Source organism: Chiloscyllium plagiosum, unplaced genomic scaffold, assembly GCF_037043375.1.
Source record: "Chiloscyllium plagiosum isolate Xiang-an unplaced genomic scaffold, Cpla_swu_hap1 HiC_scaffold_16, whole genome shotgun sequence".
Classification (NCBI taxonomy): Eukaryota; Metazoa; Chordata; class Chondrichthyes; order Orectolobiformes; family Hemiscylliidae; genus Chiloscyllium; species Chiloscyllium plagiosum.
In genome coordinates, this window is record NW_028270154.1 from 83,157,605 (window position 1) to 83,177,259 (window position 19,655).

General features: G+C 45.1%; 1 protein-coding gene across 1 annotated transcript in view; it reads right to left on the reverse strand.

Moving 5' to 3' along the window:
- LOC122556799 (sodium-dependent phosphate transport protein 2A-like) overlaps nucleotides 1–16,478 on the reverse strand; it is a 71,631-nt gene extending 55,153 nt beyond the window's left edge. The window contains exon 1 of the mRNA XM_087995475.1: nucleotides 16,446–16,478. The gene's annotated coding sequence lies outside the window, so the exon portion shown is untranslated. The remainder of the gene's footprint in view (nucleotides 1–16,445) is intronic.
- Between the last annotated feature and the right edge of the window lie 3,177 nt (nucleotides 16,479–19,655).

Genomic DNA, 19,655 nt, shown 5'->3' on the forward strand with positions numbered 1-19,655 from the left:
ATTTGATGCGCAATATTTGAGGAGGTTTTGAAAGTGTGAAAAGTTACTTCTTTAAAATGGATACATTGTTGTTTCCAACCTGAGCAAGCCAACCTTCAAAATCGATGTAGAAAGTCAAATATTCACAGATAAAATAACATGCCCTCACAAAACCTGGGCATCCTGATCCCAATTCCAGGCCTGGGATCACTTACCAAACAGGAGAGAGCTGTACGCGTCAGAACCAAATTCTGTTTCAAATACAAAGTAAAGGCTTCCCAAGGTCAAATAAGTCACAGAAAAAGGGCTCTGTTCTAATTTTAATTCGCATTCAAACTATTTTGAGCAGAAAAATAACTGACCCTTTCTCTTCAGGAGGTATTCCAGTGAAAGTCAGGAATCTTTTTAAGGGATTCATTTTAATTCTTAATTGATGCAACATCCTCTCAGACCTTCAAGAATGCAGACAGAGAGAGAGATTTCCCTAGGATGTCCAAGTTCTCTTTTCAATATTGTTCCTTAATGGGGCAGAAGAGAAGGACAGAATTTCCAAGCTGCCTTCTGCAAGTTCCCGAAGGCAACAATATGTTAATAATCAGCTAATTTATTACCACCAATGGACCAGAGCAGTGGTGAAGCAAATCATTACCATATCTCCAGGGAATGTTGATGGAGATGTTAGATGCCATCTCCTTCCTTACATCTGCCACTCAATGGTTGAACATTCACTGGGAACAATTCACTCAATGGATGAACCAAAGAGGCCAATTCTCTTAGTCCTCTGTCTACTGATAGTTGCCCTCTCCAAGACAACACTAACTCTGTCTGTTGGCATTTTGCCCGGCTTCCAACTTCGAACAACTTCCAAACATACAAGTTGAACTTTGGTTAATATAAATTACAGCCAGCATGTCAGAATATCAACCAACTTTACCAAAAATACACAGTGGTTGGAAAAGCATCATTTTAGATCATCTAGACTTATTCAGTTTCTTATCTATTTGGAGATCTGGTCAGGATTGTGATTGAGTCACTCTCAGATTATGATAATGGTTGGAATAGATGATGGCCTTGATAAATCTGATCATGCACTTATGATTCCAGAATGCAAGAATAAAGAATTATTTTCAGAATGTATCTGAAATATGTATGAAATACATATTTACACACATTTTCACACATGTATGAAATATGTTAAAATTCAGAACCAGTTGGACTCCCCTACCCTGGGAAAAAGACATTGGCTATTCACCCTATCTGTGCCCCTCTTAATTTTGTATATCTCAAGGAGGTCACCCCTCAGCCAGGGAGTTAAGACCCGGTCTATTCAGCTACTCCCTTTTGCTGAAACTTTCCAATTCTGGCAACATCATTGTAATTCTTTTCTGAACCCTTTCAAGTTTAACAACATCTTTGCTATAGTGTTGCTGCTATCTGCTTCATAATAATTATCGGTTGACATGACCACACTAACCCATTCCATATCACATTCTCTCTCATTCCTGCTAGTCTTTTGGCTAATTTTGTATCTCTGCTCCACCATTTAAGGCAAAGTCTTGAAATGACTTGGACCTACATGCTGAAACTTCTTCTCTAAATCTCTTAGTCTTTACCCACTTTATCACTCTTAACAGTCTTCACAAAATCCATCTCGTACCAAGAATCTGATTATCTCTCCCAACTTCCATATCAGGTCATTTCCTACCCTCCACAAGGCATCGAAAAATACCATAATGCTAAAATTGCAGCCTAATTATTAGCTGTTACCTTAAAAATCTACATGACTTAAAGAGATATCTAAATTTCATGCCCACCAGCCGAAGTAGATAATGGTATCACAGTATTAATTGCTGTGGTCAATTCTATTAACATGTCTTTGCTTTAGGTGACAAGCGCATAACCTTCTTTAAAATTCAACCATCCAGCGAAATTATCTTCAAAAAGGCAAAAGCATCCTCAAAACTAAACTCAGGTTGCAGCGCTACTGGATAATAAATTGCCCTAGTTGTTTCCAATTCAGAAAGATTCAAAGGATGTTCAATTAATTATTCTGTTTTATATCCAATAATTCAATCACACAATTTTCTCTTATTTCACATAATCTAATACAGCAAATTTAATATCTGTTATATTAAATTTATCATCTTAACACCTTTGAATGAATTGAACTCAATTGTTAACCTATTAAATCACTGTTTAACACAGACCAGGGTCTGAAAAGGATGTTTCACAGCTTTCAGCAAAAATAATGCCCAAGGTTAATCAACATTGTGAACTTTAATAAAGTGAATAATGTCATTGATTTTCTTTCGTTAGGACTCATTTGAATAAAACAGGGAATTGAGTGCATAAAGATGACAATATTTGAGCTATTTAACATCAAATGCAAACAATATTAAGAATCAGTGCTATAATTTCTAGATGCCTTGCTGTTGCTGTAATGTAAGACCATGCCTTACCTTATCTTTGCCTTGGAATTAATCTCCTCACAGATTCTCACATTGAGATACTTGACCCAGTTTGGGAAGAAAGTATTTCAACACTTGTTTTTTATACATAGACTAAGAGAGCAAAGTCTACAGTGCCAAACTCATAGAGCGTGTACCTGCAATAACTAACCACTGATGAGGAGGCTGAACATTGTTAATTTATAATCAACTTTCGGTGCATAAAGTGCTGACACTGGGAGAGCTGGAACTGTATATTCCATCAAACCACAATTCGAACAATTTGCCAAATTCAGTAAAATCCCTCTGATGGGCAGAAGCAAGAATCGGGCTATGTTTGGTTAACTCTGAGTTATCTCAAAAGCTTTTTGGAGGTTTTCCACCATGAGACCTTGTGTATTTTCTCCCTGAAATAAGTGCGGAGGAGCTAGTATCCAGTCACCCTTTATTTACTTGTGACCAGCCAGTACAGAGCTAGTCCCCTGCACCCAGCAGCTTCTAAACCCCCTCTTCACATATACTTTGTTTTCTCTCCAGAATGATAATCTCCACAAGGAGATGGCGCCTCAGATACATGGGCCCTACGCTCTGCATTTCCCTCCCTCCAGCACCCAATCCACTTTGCTCCCTAATGCAGTTTAAAGCCTCTGAATAAAATAACTGTTCAGAGAACCCCCTCCTTATGTGTGTTTTTTTTTAACACAGTGAAGAAGCAACAAGTGTAAAAACTTTTATTAGCATTCCACCACCAGGAAGAGAAAACACCCGAGTGGTCAGTGACTGTTTTTATATGGATATTTGTTTTTCTTGGAGACAGGCGCAGACTGCAGCAGGAGTAGCAGCAGTGCTGGTGGTGCCCGCTTGTGCAGCTGAATACAGCTCACTGAAAGAACAGAAAACCAAAAGCAAAGAAGAAAAATGGAAGGCAAAGTCTCCTCAGTCGAGAGACCTCTCTTCCCCTGCTGTGAACAGCCAGTTCAAAGTCAGTCCTCAACTGAGGAGATTCTACTCTCCTGGTTATCCACCTCCTGCTTCTAATCTGCTGAGTTTCTTTACTCAGAGAGTCCTGGGGGCATGGAATGCCCTGCCTGCAACAGAAATGGACTCGCCAACTTTAAGGGCACTTAAATGGCCATTCGATAAACATACAGACGATAATGGATTAGTGTGGGATAGATGAGCTTCAGATTGGTTCCACAGGTCAGCACAACATTGAGGCCTAAGGGCCTGTACTGCGCTGTAATATTCTATTTTCGATTTTTTTTAATAATAAATGCCCACGCTACCATCTAACAGCGGTAGTGCGTATTTTTTCCCAACACCCAGGTCGTGTGTGTGCAGGTGTAGGACACAGGAAAGAACAACAAGCACACAAAGACCTTATCCACTTTCCACCACCAGGAAGAAAGGAAACACCCAAACGGCCAGTGACCCTCTTCATATTGAGCGGCTGGGGCTTCCTGATTGACCCCAGTTAACAAACCCAACCAAGGGCCTTGTAGTCTGCAAGGTTCCAATCACTACATCCCTCCCCATCCCCCAAGTCGAATGTAGGCTTGGTCTTTCACTTGTAACATTTGGCCGGCATTAGCGTTCCTGCTGCTGTTTCACTTCCCCTCACCCTCCTCACCCAGGGGTCAGGGATGATCAGGTTTAACCTGATGTGGAGTCTTCTCCCTATCAGCTCTTTGCTGGAGCTATCCCTGTTATTGAGTGAGGGGGTGATCCTACTGTTGAAGAGGAATTGGGCCAATTGGGTATCGAGTGATGCTGTAGGCTGTATCTTTAAACCTGACTTCAACAATTAGATCACACTTGCTACCAGACCATTACCTGAACCAACTCTATCAATTTTTGGAAGGTTTTACTGTCTGGTGCCCCGCGGAATGTTAAACCCCTTATGACCGACATTGCTGCAGGTCTGCAAGCAGTCAGAAGGACTGCTCTTTGCTTTCTGTCTGCTCCAATGCCATTAGCCTGGAAAAAAATCACATTCTTTCCACATACTGGGCCCAGTCTTCAACAGCACGATCAAATGAGTCAAGCTTCCCAAATAAAGGCATGATGCCAGAAATGCTGACTCCAACTCCAAGATGACTTTTGTAAGTGACTGTTCTTCAGGCACATCCCTGTTTTCTCCCAATGAAATGATTTATTTTTGTCGGCAAAGTTCTGTAAGTTTAGTTGTTTGCAAAATCATCAGAATTAGAGGACTTATTAGTGCAAGTTGAGAACAGATATATTGAAACTCTTTTCCATCATAATTTGGAGTAAAGCACATAGAGTCATAGCGTCATAGAGATGTACAGCACGGAAACAGACCCTTCGGTCCAATCCGTCCATGCCAAACAGATATCCCAACCCAATCTAGTCTCACCTGCCAGCACCCAGCCTATATCCCTCCAAACCTTTCCTATTCATATACCCATCCAAATGCCTCTTAAATGTTGTTCTAGTACCAGCCTCCACCACTTCCTCTGGCAGCTCATTCCATACACGTACCACCCTCTGTGTGAAAACGTTGCCCCTTCAGTCTCTTTTATATCTTTCCCCTCTCACCCTAAACCTATGCCCTCTAGTTCTGGACTCCCCCAACCCAGGGAAAAGACCTTGTCTATTTATCCTATCCATGCCCCTCAAGATTTTGTAAACCTCTATAAGGTCACCCCTCAGCCTCCGACGCTCCAGGGAAAACAGCCCCAGCCTGTTCGGCCTCTCCCTTTAGCTCAAATCCTCCAACCCTGGCAACATCCTTGTAAATCTTTTCTGAACCCTTTCAAGTTTCACAACATCTTTCCGATAGGAAGGAGACCAGAATTGCACACGATATGCCAACAGTGGCCTAACCAATGACTTTCTTCTCCCCTGTTTATATATTTTACTCTCCCATCGCCAAGTCACCCTTTATTTGCATGTGCACAGTACACTCTCTGTGACTAACCAGCTCAGAGTCAGTCCCCTGAACTGAAGAGATTTGAAACTTATCCCCAGTTTATATATTTTGTTTTCCTGAGCTGAGGAGATTCAAAATCCCCAGTTTGTATTTGTAGGCCAGGGTTTCCTGTCTGGCCTGGGTTAGCAATGCCAATCAAAGATCTCCTAGTCAACAAGACCCACCTGGTTCCAATCACTACACTCACCATACCTTACCAAACAGGCGTTATCAACTACGTTTCCCCTCACTGAAGTGAATCATGTCTGATTTCCTCCACATCTGACCGCACTTCATTCCCAGTGCAACTCACCACTCAGCAGATCACCGCTGAAGGGCCAGTATCTCATCCCACCCCATAACCACGGCATTTGTAAAAGACCCGGGAATGCACCCGGACAAGAACATGGCTTTCTGAAGTCGCCCGGCTCAGTTATAGGCAGATTCTGAACATGTTGGGAGAAGGGGAAGATGGCACTGTGATTCCCCCTGAGGGACCTGGAGGTCCCGGTGACCAGGGTGTTGCAGAAGAGGGACAGAGAAGGCCATGACACCAGATCCTGGCAGGTTGGCCTGAGGTCACCACTTACAGAGTCATACAGCACGGAAACAGCCCCTTCGGTCCAACCAGTCCACACTGATCATTTTCCAAGACTAAACAAGTCCCATCTGCCTGCTCCAGGCCTATATCCCTCAAACCTCTCCTGTTCATGTACTCATTCAAATATCTTTTAAATGTTGTAACTGCACCTACATCCACCGCGGCCTCTGGCAGTTCATTTCACACATGAACCACTCTCTGTATAAAATAAAGTATCCTTTTAAAATCTTTCTCCTCTCACCTTTAAAACTTGCCCCCTGGTTTTGAACTCCCCCTCCCTCGGGAAAAGACCCACGTCATTCACCTTACCTATGCCAGTCATGATTTATAAAGCTCAATAAGTTCACTCCTCAACCTCCTTCGCTCGGGTGAAAAAGGGTTCCAGTCTTTCCAATCAATTTTCATACCTCAAACCCTGCATTCCCGGCAACATCCTGGGAAATCACCTCTGAACCCTCTCCAGTTTAATAATATCCTTCCGATAACAGGGCGACCTGCACATAGTACTCAAGACAAGGTCTCACCAATACCCTGTACACTTCAACATGATGACCCAACTCCTGTACTCAAAGGTCTGAGCAATGAAGGCAAGCGTGCCAAAGCCTTCTTAACCACTCTGTCTTACCTGTGACACAAATTCCAAAGTATGATGTACCCGAACCCTCTAGGTCTGTCTGTTCTACAACACTACCTGAGACGCTACCATGAGTTGTATAAGTTCCGCCCTTGGTCTGTTTCACCAAAATGCAATAACTTACATTTATCCAAACTGAACTTCATCTGCCACTCCTCAGCCCACTTTGATTAGAGCCCTATTTACGGAGCAGAGGAATGGTCAGTCAGGCTGCGAGAAGGCCAGTGACCTTTTCCTCTGTGCCAGCGTACGTGTATCACCACAGCTCTACTCTACCTTTGCTGCTCCATGCCCCTCCACTAAGGCATGTGCTCTACCATTCTCAGTATTTACAAACTCTTCTCTCATTTCCTCTTGTCTCCACACTCACTCATGTTGCTAACCCTACATTACCTCTGCGCTATCTTCTCAATCTGATACCTTATTGTCCTTCACCCACTTGTGCCAGCACCAACCAACCCCACGTGACCCACTTCCATCTCACTCAATGCCTTGCTTTCTCCCGTTGCAAGGGCAGGTCAACTCAGAACGCAACAGAGCGAAACTGTGTGGGTACAGGGGTGCCCTGACATTCAGTTCTTCATTTTCTGCGAAGATGGAATGAAGGATCTAATAGAAACTTACAAGAAAATGCATGGCTGGGAATTTGTTTCCATTGGGCGGGGAGACTAGGACCCGTGGGCACAGCCTTAGAATTAGAGGGGGTCAATTTAGAACAGAAATGAGGAGACATTTCTTCAGCCAGAGAGTGGTGGGCCTGTAGAATTCATTGCCACAGAGCGCAGTGGAGGCCAGGACGCTAAGTGTCTTCAGGGCAGAGATTGATAAATTATTGATCTCGCAAGGAATTAAGGGATACGGGGAGAGTGCGGGTAAGTGGCGTTGAAATGCCCTTCAGCCATGATTGAATGGTGGCGTGGACATGATGGGCCAAATGGCCTTATGTGCACTCCTGTGTCTTATGGTCTTATGGAATGTTGCATCTCACAAGAAAAGACCAGGACAGTTCCTGCAGAGATGCAGACACCACATTCCATCAATCACGTTCCACCCTTCATTCTTCATGTAACTCTCCTCTTAATCTCACCACCACTGCCAAATATCGCACACCACTTCAACTCACTGGCCACTGCCCATAACATCTTCTCTCTCACTTGTGTCTTTTGGTTTTATTTATAGATTCCCTACAGTGTGGAAAGAAGCCCTTCAGCCCGACAGGTCCACACCGACCCTCCAAAGAGTAACCCACCCAGACCCATTTCCGTACCTTATTATCCTACATTTACCCCTGACTGATGCACTGAACTTACACATCCCTGAACACTACGGGCAATTTAACATGGCCAATTCACCGAACCTGCACATCTTTTGAAAAAGGGAGGAAACCAGTGCACCCAGAGGAAACCCACGCAGACACAGGGAGAATGTGCAAACGCCATACAGACAGTCGTCCGAGGCTGGAATCGAACCTGGGTATCTCATATTGTGAGGCAGCAGTGCTAATTACTGAGCCCTGTGCCACCCCCGCCTCTTTCTTGTGGTGACCACCAGCGTCACCGTCAATTGTGCCTCAGAAGCTACCTGGTGGACCTTTGATAGTGAGAGTACTCAGGCCTCGAAGGAAGTATTGGCCAAGGCTGGCCCCTTCACCAGCTCAGAGACTGACAGCTCGGGAGATACTCTGGCAATGGAACGTTGGTCACCACAATCCGGTGAGCACCTCACAGTGACAGCACCACGGCTGGCCAAGGGATGCATGTCCCAGTCCGCTGGCACTCGGACAGCTGGCAGAGACCAGGCCCAGGATCGAAGAGGACTCTGTGGAGTCGGGAATCAGGGCGCTTTCCCATGTGCACAGGGAGGGGCAGGAGCAGCTGGAAGGAATGTGGGAGGGAATGGCCTTTAGTGCCCAGGAGCTACAGCAGCGCAGTGAGTCATGTCTCCATGGACAGGGCGGTGGTTGCCATGGAGAGCCTGGCCCAGCCTCCTCAGGGTGTGTACACACCTACTCTCCATCACCCCAGCCATGGCCCTCAGGGCCGAAGATACAGCCTCGGGGGGCAGGGGAGCTGGTGCACTCTCCAAGTGCCCCGTCCTCAGAGGGAGACAGGGCAGTGCCAAGAGGTTACCAGCTGGAGGAGGAACCATCTCCTTCTGAAATTTCCACTCGGGACCCTCCAGAGGAGGCTGTGTCCTCTGCTTTTAGTCTGCCTGTCCCCTCCAACCCTTTGAAAGTTGCACTGAGGATAAACAACTTGTCATGGCTGGTCCATCCAGGCACAAGTGCCCCAGGAGATGCCCAACAAAATGTCCAAAGCCAACGGGCTCCACTAAGCAGGGTCCCCGCAGGCCAACTGCAGAACCAGGGAACATACTGAGGTACAGTGAGAGGGAGAGAGAGAAGAACATTTTTTGAGAGCAGCTTGTTGGCACAGGTAACTATTGTAGGGTGAGGTACAACTTCATGTCCACACAGTCTGTAATGTGGATCAATATCAGCGTTGAGAGTCTGCTGCAGCATGTCCCTGAGAAAGGCGTGTACAGGCCAATGGGTTCTGCTGATACCCTCTACCCTTTACCCTACACTGTCTTCATTCTCTCCCCGGCCTCAGTGTCCAAGCGTGTTGGTGTGGGTTAGGTGGTCCGCAAAGTCTAGCACAGCGTCAGAAAGTGCGATGCTGGAAAAAGCACAGCCGGTCAGGCAGCATCCGAGGAGCAGGAGAGTAGACGTTTCGGGTAGGACAGGGAGGTGTGCAGCAAACAGCAGGGGATTTCATTCAGATGGTTGGCCATTAGGGACCCTGTGGGTCTGTGTCCTGTTTGGTGCTGGGGTCTGTGTAGTCCCTTTAAAAACTCCTTCATCGATGAGTCCCGCAGGGCCTCTCCCTCCCAGTTTGAGACACTTACCCCACCCACTGTGAGGGCGGTCACAGCCATGTTCTCCCCCATTATATAGTTTTGAAGCCCAGCACCAAGGAGGATGGCTGTGAGTACTCCTCAACCATGGATTCCAGTCTTCACCTCCCCTGAGTCAAACATTCCAATTTCCTTCCTGTAAATCCCACAGGCTTCACAACTCACCAGATCCCCACACAACCCAGCTTCGTGAACCTATCGCTGCCTACCTTTCTATCCAGGCCCGTGGTACAAGAGATTTCATAGAGTCAGAGAGATGTGCAGCATGGAAATAGACCCTTCAGTCCAACCCGTCCATGCTGACCAGATATCCCAACCCGATCTAGTCCCATTTTCCAGCATTTGATCCCTATCCCTCCAAACCCTTCCTATTCATACACCCATCCAAATGCCTTTTAAATGTTGCAATTATACCAGCCTCCACCACTTCCTCTGGCAGCTCATTCCATACACGTACCACCCTCTGAGTGAAAAAGTTGCCTCTTAGGTCTCTTTTATATCTTTCTCCTCTCACCCTAAACCTACGCCCTCTAGTTCTGGACACCCCCACCCCAGGGAAAATATATTGTCTATTTACCCTATCCATGCCCCTCATGATTTTATAAACCTCTATAAGGTCACCCCTCAGCCTCTGACGCTCCAGGGAAAACAGCCCCAGCCTATTCAACCTCTCCCTGTAGCTCAAATCCTCCAACCCTGGCAACATTCTTGTAAATCTTTTCTGAACCCTTTCAAGTTTCACAACATCTTTCCGATAGGAAGGAGACCAGAATTGCACACAATATTCCAACAGTGGCCTAACCAATGTCCTGTACAGCCGCAACATAACCTCCCAACTCCTGTACTCAATACTCTGACCAATAAAGGAAAGCATACCAAACACCTTCTTCACTATCCTATCTACCTGCAACTCCACTTTCAAGGAGTTATGAACCTGCACTCCAAGGTCTCTTTGTTCAGCAACACTCCCTGGGACCTTACCATTAAGTGTATAAGTCCTGCTAAGATTTGCTTTCCCAAAATGCAGCACCTCACATTTATCTGAATTAAACTCCATCTGCCACTTCTCAGCCCATTGGCCCATTTGGTCAAGATCCAGTTGTAATCTGAGGTAACCCTCTTCGCTGTCCACTACACCTCTAATTCTGGTGTCATCTGCAAATTTACTAACTGTATCTCTTATGCTCACATCCAAATCATTTATATAAATGATGAAAAATGGTGGGCCCAGTACTGATCCATGTCCATGCCCGGCATGGTCATACATTTTAGTTTTAATTCACGCATGGGACATGAGAATCATTGTCTGGGCCAGTATTTATTACCCATCCCCAGTTGCCCTTCCGAAGGTAGTGGTGAGTTGCCTTCTCATCCATAACATGCAGTAGGTAAACCCACAATGAAATTGGGGGTTGGGGGAGCTCCAATATATTGACCCAGTGACCCTGAAGGAACAGTGATATATTTCCAAGTCAGGATAGTGAGTGGCTTGGAGGGAAACACGCAGGTGATGGTGTTCCTGCGTATCTACTGCCTTTGTACTTCTAGATGGTAGTGGTCATGGGTTTGGAAGATGCTGTCTCAGAAGTCCTGGTCAATTCCTGTCGTGCATCTTGTAGACACCTACAGACTGCTGCTACTGAGCGTTGATAGTGGAGGGAAGGGATGCTTGTGGATGTCCTGCCAATCAAGTGGGTTGCTGTGTCCGGGATGGTGTCAAGCTTCTTGAGGGTGGTTGGGGCTGCACCCATCCAGGCAAGTGGGGAGTATTCCATCACACTCCTGACTTGTGCCTTGGAGATGGTGAACAGACTTGGGGCAATCAGGAGGTGATTTATTCGCTGAGGAATTCCCACCTTCTGAACTACCCCTGTGGCCATGTGTTTATGTGGTCAGTTCAGTTGAGTTTAGTCAACGATACCTTCCAAGATGTTGACAGTGGGAGTGGGGGAATTCAGTGATGATTAACACCATGGAATGTCAAGGTACAGTGTTTAGATTTTCTCTTGTTGGAGATGGTCATTGCTACCTGTCAGCCTAAGCCTGGATATGGTCCAGACCTCGCTGCATTTGGGCACGGCCATCATTCTGTAAGGAGACATGAATACTGCTGAACATTATGCAAACTTTGGTGTGCATCCCCACTTCTGGCTTTATGATGGAGGGAAGTTCATTGATGAAGCAGCTGAAGATGGTTGGGCATAGGACACTACCCTGAGGGACTCCTGCAGAGATATCCTGGAGCAGAGATGACTGACTTTCAACAACCACACCCACCTTCCTATGTGTCAGGTATGACTCCAACCAGTGGAGAGTTTGCCCCCAGATACCTATTGATTCCAGTTTTGCACGGGCTCCTTGATGCCGCACTCACTTGAGCGTAGTCTTAATGTCGAGGGCAGTCACTCTCCCCTCCCCTCTAGAGTTCAGCTCTTTTGTCCATATTTGAACCAAGGCTGTAATGAGGTCAGGAGCTGGGTAACCCGGGTGGAACCCAAACTGGACATCACTGAGCAGGTGCTGCTTGACAGCACTGTTGGTGAAATCTTCCAGCACTTTACTGATGATCAAGGGTAGACCGATGGGGCGGTAATTGGCCAGGTTGGATTTGTCCTGTTTTTTAGGGACAGGACATACCAAGGCAATTTTCCACATTGTTGGCTAGTGCAGTAACTGTACTGGAAGAGCTTGGCTAGGGGAGCAACAAGACCAGGAGGATAATTCTGGACTACTGCTGGAATGCTATCAGGGCCCACAGCCTTTGCAGTATCCAGTGCCTCCAACTGTTTCTTGAGATCACGTGGAATGAATCAAGTTGGCTGCAGACTGGCATGGGTAATGCTGGGGTCCTCTGGAGGAGGCTGAGATGGATCATCCACTTGACGCTGCTGGCTGTAGATTGCTGGGAATGCTTCTACCACTTACCCTGGTGGAACAGAGGAAGGTATTGATCTTCTTCCTACACTGTTGCATATTTCTCCAGATGGCTGAGCCCCAGCCACCTTAGGGCCTACCTACCAGCCTGGCTAGGTCTGGTGGTGTGGCCTCTTCTGCCCATCCTGCCCATTATGACCTTCAGTTCCCTGTCCACAAAATGGAGTACCATTTCCCCCAATATGCTACATCTGTAGTATCTGTCACTAACCTGCACATCTTTGGATTTGTCAGAATCCATCTGGTTCACTTGATTAGATTCGATTCCCCACAGTGTGGAAACAGGCCCGTTGGCCCAATGCATCCACAACGACCCTCCAAAGAGTAACCCACCCAGACCCATTCCCCTACCCTGTATTTACCCCCATCTAATTCACCTAACGCTACGGGCAATTTAGCACAGCCAATTCACCTAACCTGCACATCTTTGGACTGTGGGAGGAAACCCACGCAGACACAGGGAAGAATGTGCAAACTCCACACAGATAGTCACCCGAAGCTGGAATCGAACCCAGGTTTTTATGCGTCCACTCTCCTTAAAATGATGCATCTAGTGGCGGTAGCAGAGGTAGCTGATGTTGCGGTGTGCTTTCCCAGAGGGGGTGAAAATGTGTTTGCGTCTACTCCAGTGACCACTGAACAGCACCTTCACTTCATGTCTTGTCCCACAGGTGGGAATATTGAAATGTTGCCCTCTCTCAGTCCTGCATTAAAGTCTGGCTGATGGGTCAAATAGCTTCCTTTGATGGTGCAGGATTGAATTATGAAATTTAGTCTTGATAAAATGAAAGAACGGCTAAAAAATATCAACTTCTGACAGAACAAAGTTGGAACAAATAGGGTCTTTGCTCAGTCAATTGTCTTAACAACGCACGAGGTATTGGACGCAAACTAGGGTTAAGTAGCAAACAGGACATTGAAGTTTCCAAGCGGCAAATTCAAACACAATGATCAAGTTGTAGACAGCTGGAATCCAGTGTCAAATTGCTGCATTCATCAAAGTGTTCATGCTTTAACAAATTGAGTTAGGATAGAACATGATTTGGAATTGGAAAGTATGGAAGTTTAACAGGAGGCTGTGCTGATGGTCATTAAATTACACATGGAGGGTGACTGCATATGGCGATAAAGTCATACAGCATGGAAACAGACCTTTCAGTCCAACTATCCATACCAACCATGTTCTTAAACTACAGTTCTCCCACCTGCCTGTGTTTGGCCCATATCCCTCCAAACCTTTCCTATTCATGTACTTATCCAAATGTCTTTCAACTGTACCAGCATCTACCACTTCCCCTGGCAGTTAATCCCACATGCAAGCCACTCTCTGTGTAAAAATGTTGCCCTCATGTCTTTTTTAAAACTTTCTCCTCTCACCTTAATAATATGCCTCTTAGATTTTCCCCACCTGGGGAAAATACCCTTGATAGTCATCTTATCTGCGCCCCTTGTGATTTTATAAACCTCTATAAGGTCACCCCTCCACCTCCTATGCTCCAGTGAAAAATGCCCCAGCCTATTATTAAGGCTTAACACTCCATTCCCGGCAACATCTTTTGTGAACCTTCTCCAATTTAATCATATCCTTCCTGTGGCAGGGCAACCAGACTTATACACAGTCCTCCAGATGCAGCATCAGCAACATCCTGTACAACCTTAACATAACACCCATGTTTGTGAATGAAATAATTGAAAGACGGTGAACAAATTAATCAATGAACCAAGCCTGCAAACTGGAGATCATCGAAATAAAAAATAGCGTTGGAAAATGTTGAACCGGCTAGTTGCGAGATGGAACCAGGAGAGATTATGCTTACTGGGAATGGAATGATGGTGAGGATGGAATGTATTAAAGGCTGAGGGAAAGCCAGGAAGGACGGATAGGCCACTGCTGGAGCCTGACTGAATATTTTCATGACTTTAATCAGTTAATCTCTGTGTGCACGATTCTGAAGGGGAGGCACTGAGTGGCTGTTTCAGTTCTGTCAATCGAACGGGGAGCAGTCTCAGGGTAAGGGTTGCGATGAATTGAAAACGACCTCACTGAAAGCATTGCAAACCTTTGGAATTATCTGCCTCATAAGGTTGTGGAAGCTCCACTTGTTGATTGCATTTAAGGCTGAGTTAAAGAAACATTTGTTCTCTCAGAGAGTCAAGGAATATGGGGAGGGAGCAGAAGGTGGGGTTGATGCCTAAGAGTAGCCATGATTACATTGAATAGTAGAGCAACATGCTACCTGGATAACCCCGGCTCTGATTTCTTGGGTTCATGTGTTTTTTTGCTCTGGAAAAGAAATAGAGGGAAAATCTAAAAGACATGGATGTTGGCATGGAGTGAGATGGTAACTTCACTGGAATGGAAAAGGACTGGCGAATGGTCAATTCAAGATTGCTGTAACAAGGAGTGTTCATTAGTTGAAATGTTTTCCAAGATAGCATTGAGAAGGAGTAACCTCATATTCCTTCCTTAAGATAAAGTTGAATGGCTCAGTGGAGGAGATGGAAGGTTTTTGTTCAAGCCAGGAGAAAGTGAGGACTGCAGATGCTGGAGATCAGAGCTGAAAATGTGTTGCTGGAAAAGCGCAGCAGGTCAGGCAGCATCCAAGGAGCAGGAGAATCGGCGTTTCGGGCATGAGCCCTTCTTCACGCTCATGCCCGAAACGCCGATTCTCCTGCTCCTTGGATGCTGCCTGACCTGCTGCGCTTTTCCAGCAACACATTTTCAGTTTTGTTCATGCCAGATAGTAGAAGCAAGATTGACGATGTAGCTTGGTCATGTAGATTCATTTTGAAATCTCATCATCTTACTCATTTACAATAAAGATTTGTCAGCTGGGCATTAAACTGCAGTTGCGCGCTAACTTCCCATTCTGGTAGCTGCCCATTTTTAACTCTTACTATTTTGAAGCATGAAGATTAGATGTAAGTAACTAAGTGCAGTTTTGAGAGAGATCTGCACTGTCAGAGTTGTCGTTACTTTCAGACGAGACATTAAACAAACTTTGCGGCAATTCTCTCACATGGATGAATAACATCCCAAGAAGCTATTCGTAGAGGAGCAGGGAAAATCTTGCACAGAAACATAGAAGCTAGGAGCAGGAGGAGGCCATTCGGCCCTTCGAGCCTGCTCTGCCATTCATCACGATCATCGTCCCACTCAATGGCTTAATCCTTCCTTCTCCCCATGACCTTTGCTCCCATTCACCCAAAGTGCTGTATAGCCACCGCTTGAATGTTGTGGCATCTTCTTGTGGTCATGAATTCCACAGCCTCCCCTCTCTTTGGGTGAAGAAATGCCTCCTCATCTCCTTCCTAAGTGGTCTACCCCGAATCCTCAGAGTGTGACCCCTGGTTCTGGACACACCCACCATGGGGAACACCCTCCCTGCATCTACCCTGTTAAAATTTTATAAGTCTCTATGAGATTCCCCCCCCCCCCCCACTTGTCTGAACTCCAGCAAAAACAATCCTAAACTAGTGTCCAAATCGATATTTGTTCCTCAACCAACATAACCAAAACAGTGCACAGAATTTTGACTGAGAACACACAGGCAGGTTTAGCTTGTGTGGGAGATGTTAGTATCAGAAATTTGATCCCAACTCCAAGTTGTTTCCATGCTATTTGTTTCTGGCATTAACTGAGGCTGGAATGTGGGATCAGCACAATTCAAGCGACAAATACTCCACAGCAATGAAGAGGGGATTCTGCATTTCAAAATACCTCCACTGACTGTGAAACACACTGCAGCTTCACACAGTCGTAAAAGATGTGGTTGAAATTCAAGCCTTTTTAATCACTAACCTTATCTCTAGAGGCCAGGAATGAGTTTAGACTCTATCAAACAAACCATTAAAATTCAAAGGCTTCTCATTGCGTCACCTCTGAGGTAAGCTGTGACATCAATGAGTCCTGTTAATTATACCAATTGCACATGAGAAAACTAGCAATGCACTCGGTCGCAGTATGTACTGAGAAATTTTGAAGTTGACATATAGCCTTACTTTCTGTACTTTCCTCCCGTCTCCATTAGCAGTTTCTTCCCATGAAAATGTCCATTTAGAGTATAAGAAAATATGAACTGGGAGCAGGAGTAGGCCATCTGGCCCATCGAGCCTGCTCTCCCATTCAATAAGATGATGGCTGATCTTTTCATGACCTCAGCTCCACTTACCGGCCCTCTCACCATGACCCTTAACTCCTTTACTGTTCAAAAAATCTATCTTTGCCTTAAAAACATTCAACGAGGTAGCATCAACTACTTCACTGGACAGGGAATTCCGGATTCACAACTCTGGGTGAAGAGGTTCCTCCTCAACGCAGTCCTGAATCTGCTCTCCTTTATTTGGAAGCTATGCCCCCTCGTTCTAGTTTCACCAGCCAGTGGAAACAACCTCCCTGCTTCTATCTTATCTGTTGCAGTCATAGCATCATAGAGATGTACAGCACAGAAACAGACTATTCAGTCCAACTTGTCCATACCAACCAGGAATCCTAGATTAATCTAGTCCCATTTGCCAGCGTTTGGCCCATATCCCGCTAAACCCTTCCTATTCATATTCCCATCCAGATGCCTTTTAAATGTTGTAATTGTACCAGCCTCCACCACTTCCTCTGGCAGCTCATTCTATACACGCGCCACCATTTGCATGAAAATGTTGCCCCTTAGGTCCCTTTTATATGTTTGCCCTCTCACCCTAAACCTGTGCCTCCAGTTCTGGACTCCGCCACCCCAGGGAAAAGACCTTGTCTATTTATCCTATCCAGGTCCCTCATGATTTTATAAACCTCTATAGGATCACCCCTCAGCCTCCAACACTCTGTGTGTAAAAAAGTTCCCACTAGACCCTTTTTAAATCTTTCCCCTCTCACCCTAAACCTGTGCGCTCTAGTTCTGGACTCCCCCACCCTTCAGAAAAAGACCCTAAAAATGTCCTTCATGATTTTATAAACCTCTATAAGGTCATCCCTCTGCCTCTGATGCCCAAGGGATGCCCCAGCCTATTCAACCTCTCTCTATACCTCAAACCCTCCAACCCTGGCAAGATCCTTATAAATCTTTTCTGAACCCATTTAAGTTTCACAACAGCCTTCCAATAGGAAGGAGGCCCAGAATTGCACGCAATATTCCAACAGTGTCCTAACCAATGTCTTGCACAGCTGCAACATGATCTCCCACCTTCTATACTCAGTGCACTGACCAAAAAAAAACCAAATGCCTTCTTCACTATCCTATCTACCTGTGATTCCATTTTGAAGGAGCTATGAACTTGCACTCCAAGTTCTCTTTGTTCAGCAATACTCCCTAAGACCTTACCATTAAGCGTATAAGTCCTGCTAAGATTTGCTTTCCCAAAATGCAGCACCTCACATTTATCTAAATTAATCTCCATCTGCCACACCTCAGCCCTTTGGCCCATCTGATCAAGATCCCATTCTCTGAGGTAACCTTCTTCGCTGTCTACTATACCTCCAATTTTGGTGTCATCTGCAAACTTACCAACTATATCTTTTATGTTCACACTCAAATCATTCCTATAAAATTTAAAGCTTCCCAACAATTTCTTTTAACCAAGCATTGATGACTTCAGCCAAAAATCGCTTAAGATCAGAGATTTCTAACCTAAACCATTCTACACGGTGTGAAAAATTACTGGAAATGAGTCAGTGAGGTAACAAGTAACATGAGCATAATTTCAGCAGGACAGGTTGTATGAGTAGAAGAGGTATAACCTCATTTGTTTCCAAGGTCGTTCCACTGAATGAGTACCAGTAAATGCCATTAATATCTTGGAGGCATCAACTTTTGTCACACAAAATGTGCTATACCAATGTGCTGTTTAGGTTAAACAAAGCCACAGTTACACTCCAAAGACCTATGAATCAAGTTTTAGTGGAAGTACCTAACTGTGTTGTTTATTCAGATCATATTGCAACATTTAGTAACGCATGAGAAGAGCATGTAAGAACATTACGAGACCTGTTTAAACAATTACAATTGACTGGCTTAGTCAATAATGAAATCACAAAAACAAAATTAACTTGCCTGGACATAATGCGGGAAAGGACGGGTATTGTCAAGAACAGCATAAGTGACAGTTCCAAACGAATTCTTTATTCTTAAAATCATGATGTTTTGTGGGAATGGGTGGGTTTTACTGGAAGTTCATGCAGAACTCCAGTGTAATAATTGTACTTTTAACAGACTTGTTAAAAAAAAGGGCTAAACTGATAATGTCAGCAGATGCCAGGCAGCCTTTAAGAAGCTGATGGAATTCCAAGTTACTGAACCAGTGTTCGTTGCCACTGATTTTTCCAATTCTTTTAAAATTGTGATTGATGCTAGTGACATGGGGTACTTGTAGTTCTTTTACAGGATGTTTGGTAATGAAAAGAAAAGGCAGTGGATTCATTTTTATTAAATTTTTATTAGACCAGTAGCAGAGGAAGTGCTCTACTATTGAACATGTGACTTAGGGATAATTATTAGCATTTCAACACTTTGAAGTCTATGTCCAGTAACGTAACAACGGAAAAATAATCAGAATCCAGACCCTGGGAGTCTGTACAAATGCCAGACAATGACCATTTCCAATAAGAGACAATCTAAATGGGGCCCCATTGACATTCAGTGTTGTTACCATCATTGAATCCCACACTATTAACTTCCTGGGGGTTACCATTGACCAGAAACTCAAAATGGCTTGCCATACAAAGATAGCGATGACAAGACCAGGTCAGAGGCTGGGAATTCTGCAGCGAGTAACTCACCTTCTGACTCCCCAGAGTCTATCCACCATCTACAAGGCACAAGTCGGGAGTGTGATGGAATTCTCCCCACTCTCATTACAGCCCTTCCTTAAGTCATAGAATCCCTACAGTGTGGAAACAGGCCCTTCGGCCTAAAGGTCTACACTGACCCTCTGAAAGGTGATCCACCCAGACCCATTCCCCTATCCTATTACTCCACATTTACCCCTGAACTAACCTACACATCCCTGAAAACTATGGACAATTTAGTATGGCCAATTCACCTAATCCGCACATCTTTGGATTGTGGGAGTAAACCGGAGCACCCGGAGGAAAACCACGCAGACACGGGGAGAATGTGTAAACTCTACACAGGCAGTCGCCTGAGGCTGGAATCGAACCCAGGTCACTGGTGTTGTGAGGCAGAAGTGCGAACCACTGAGACACCATTCTGCTCATCATAG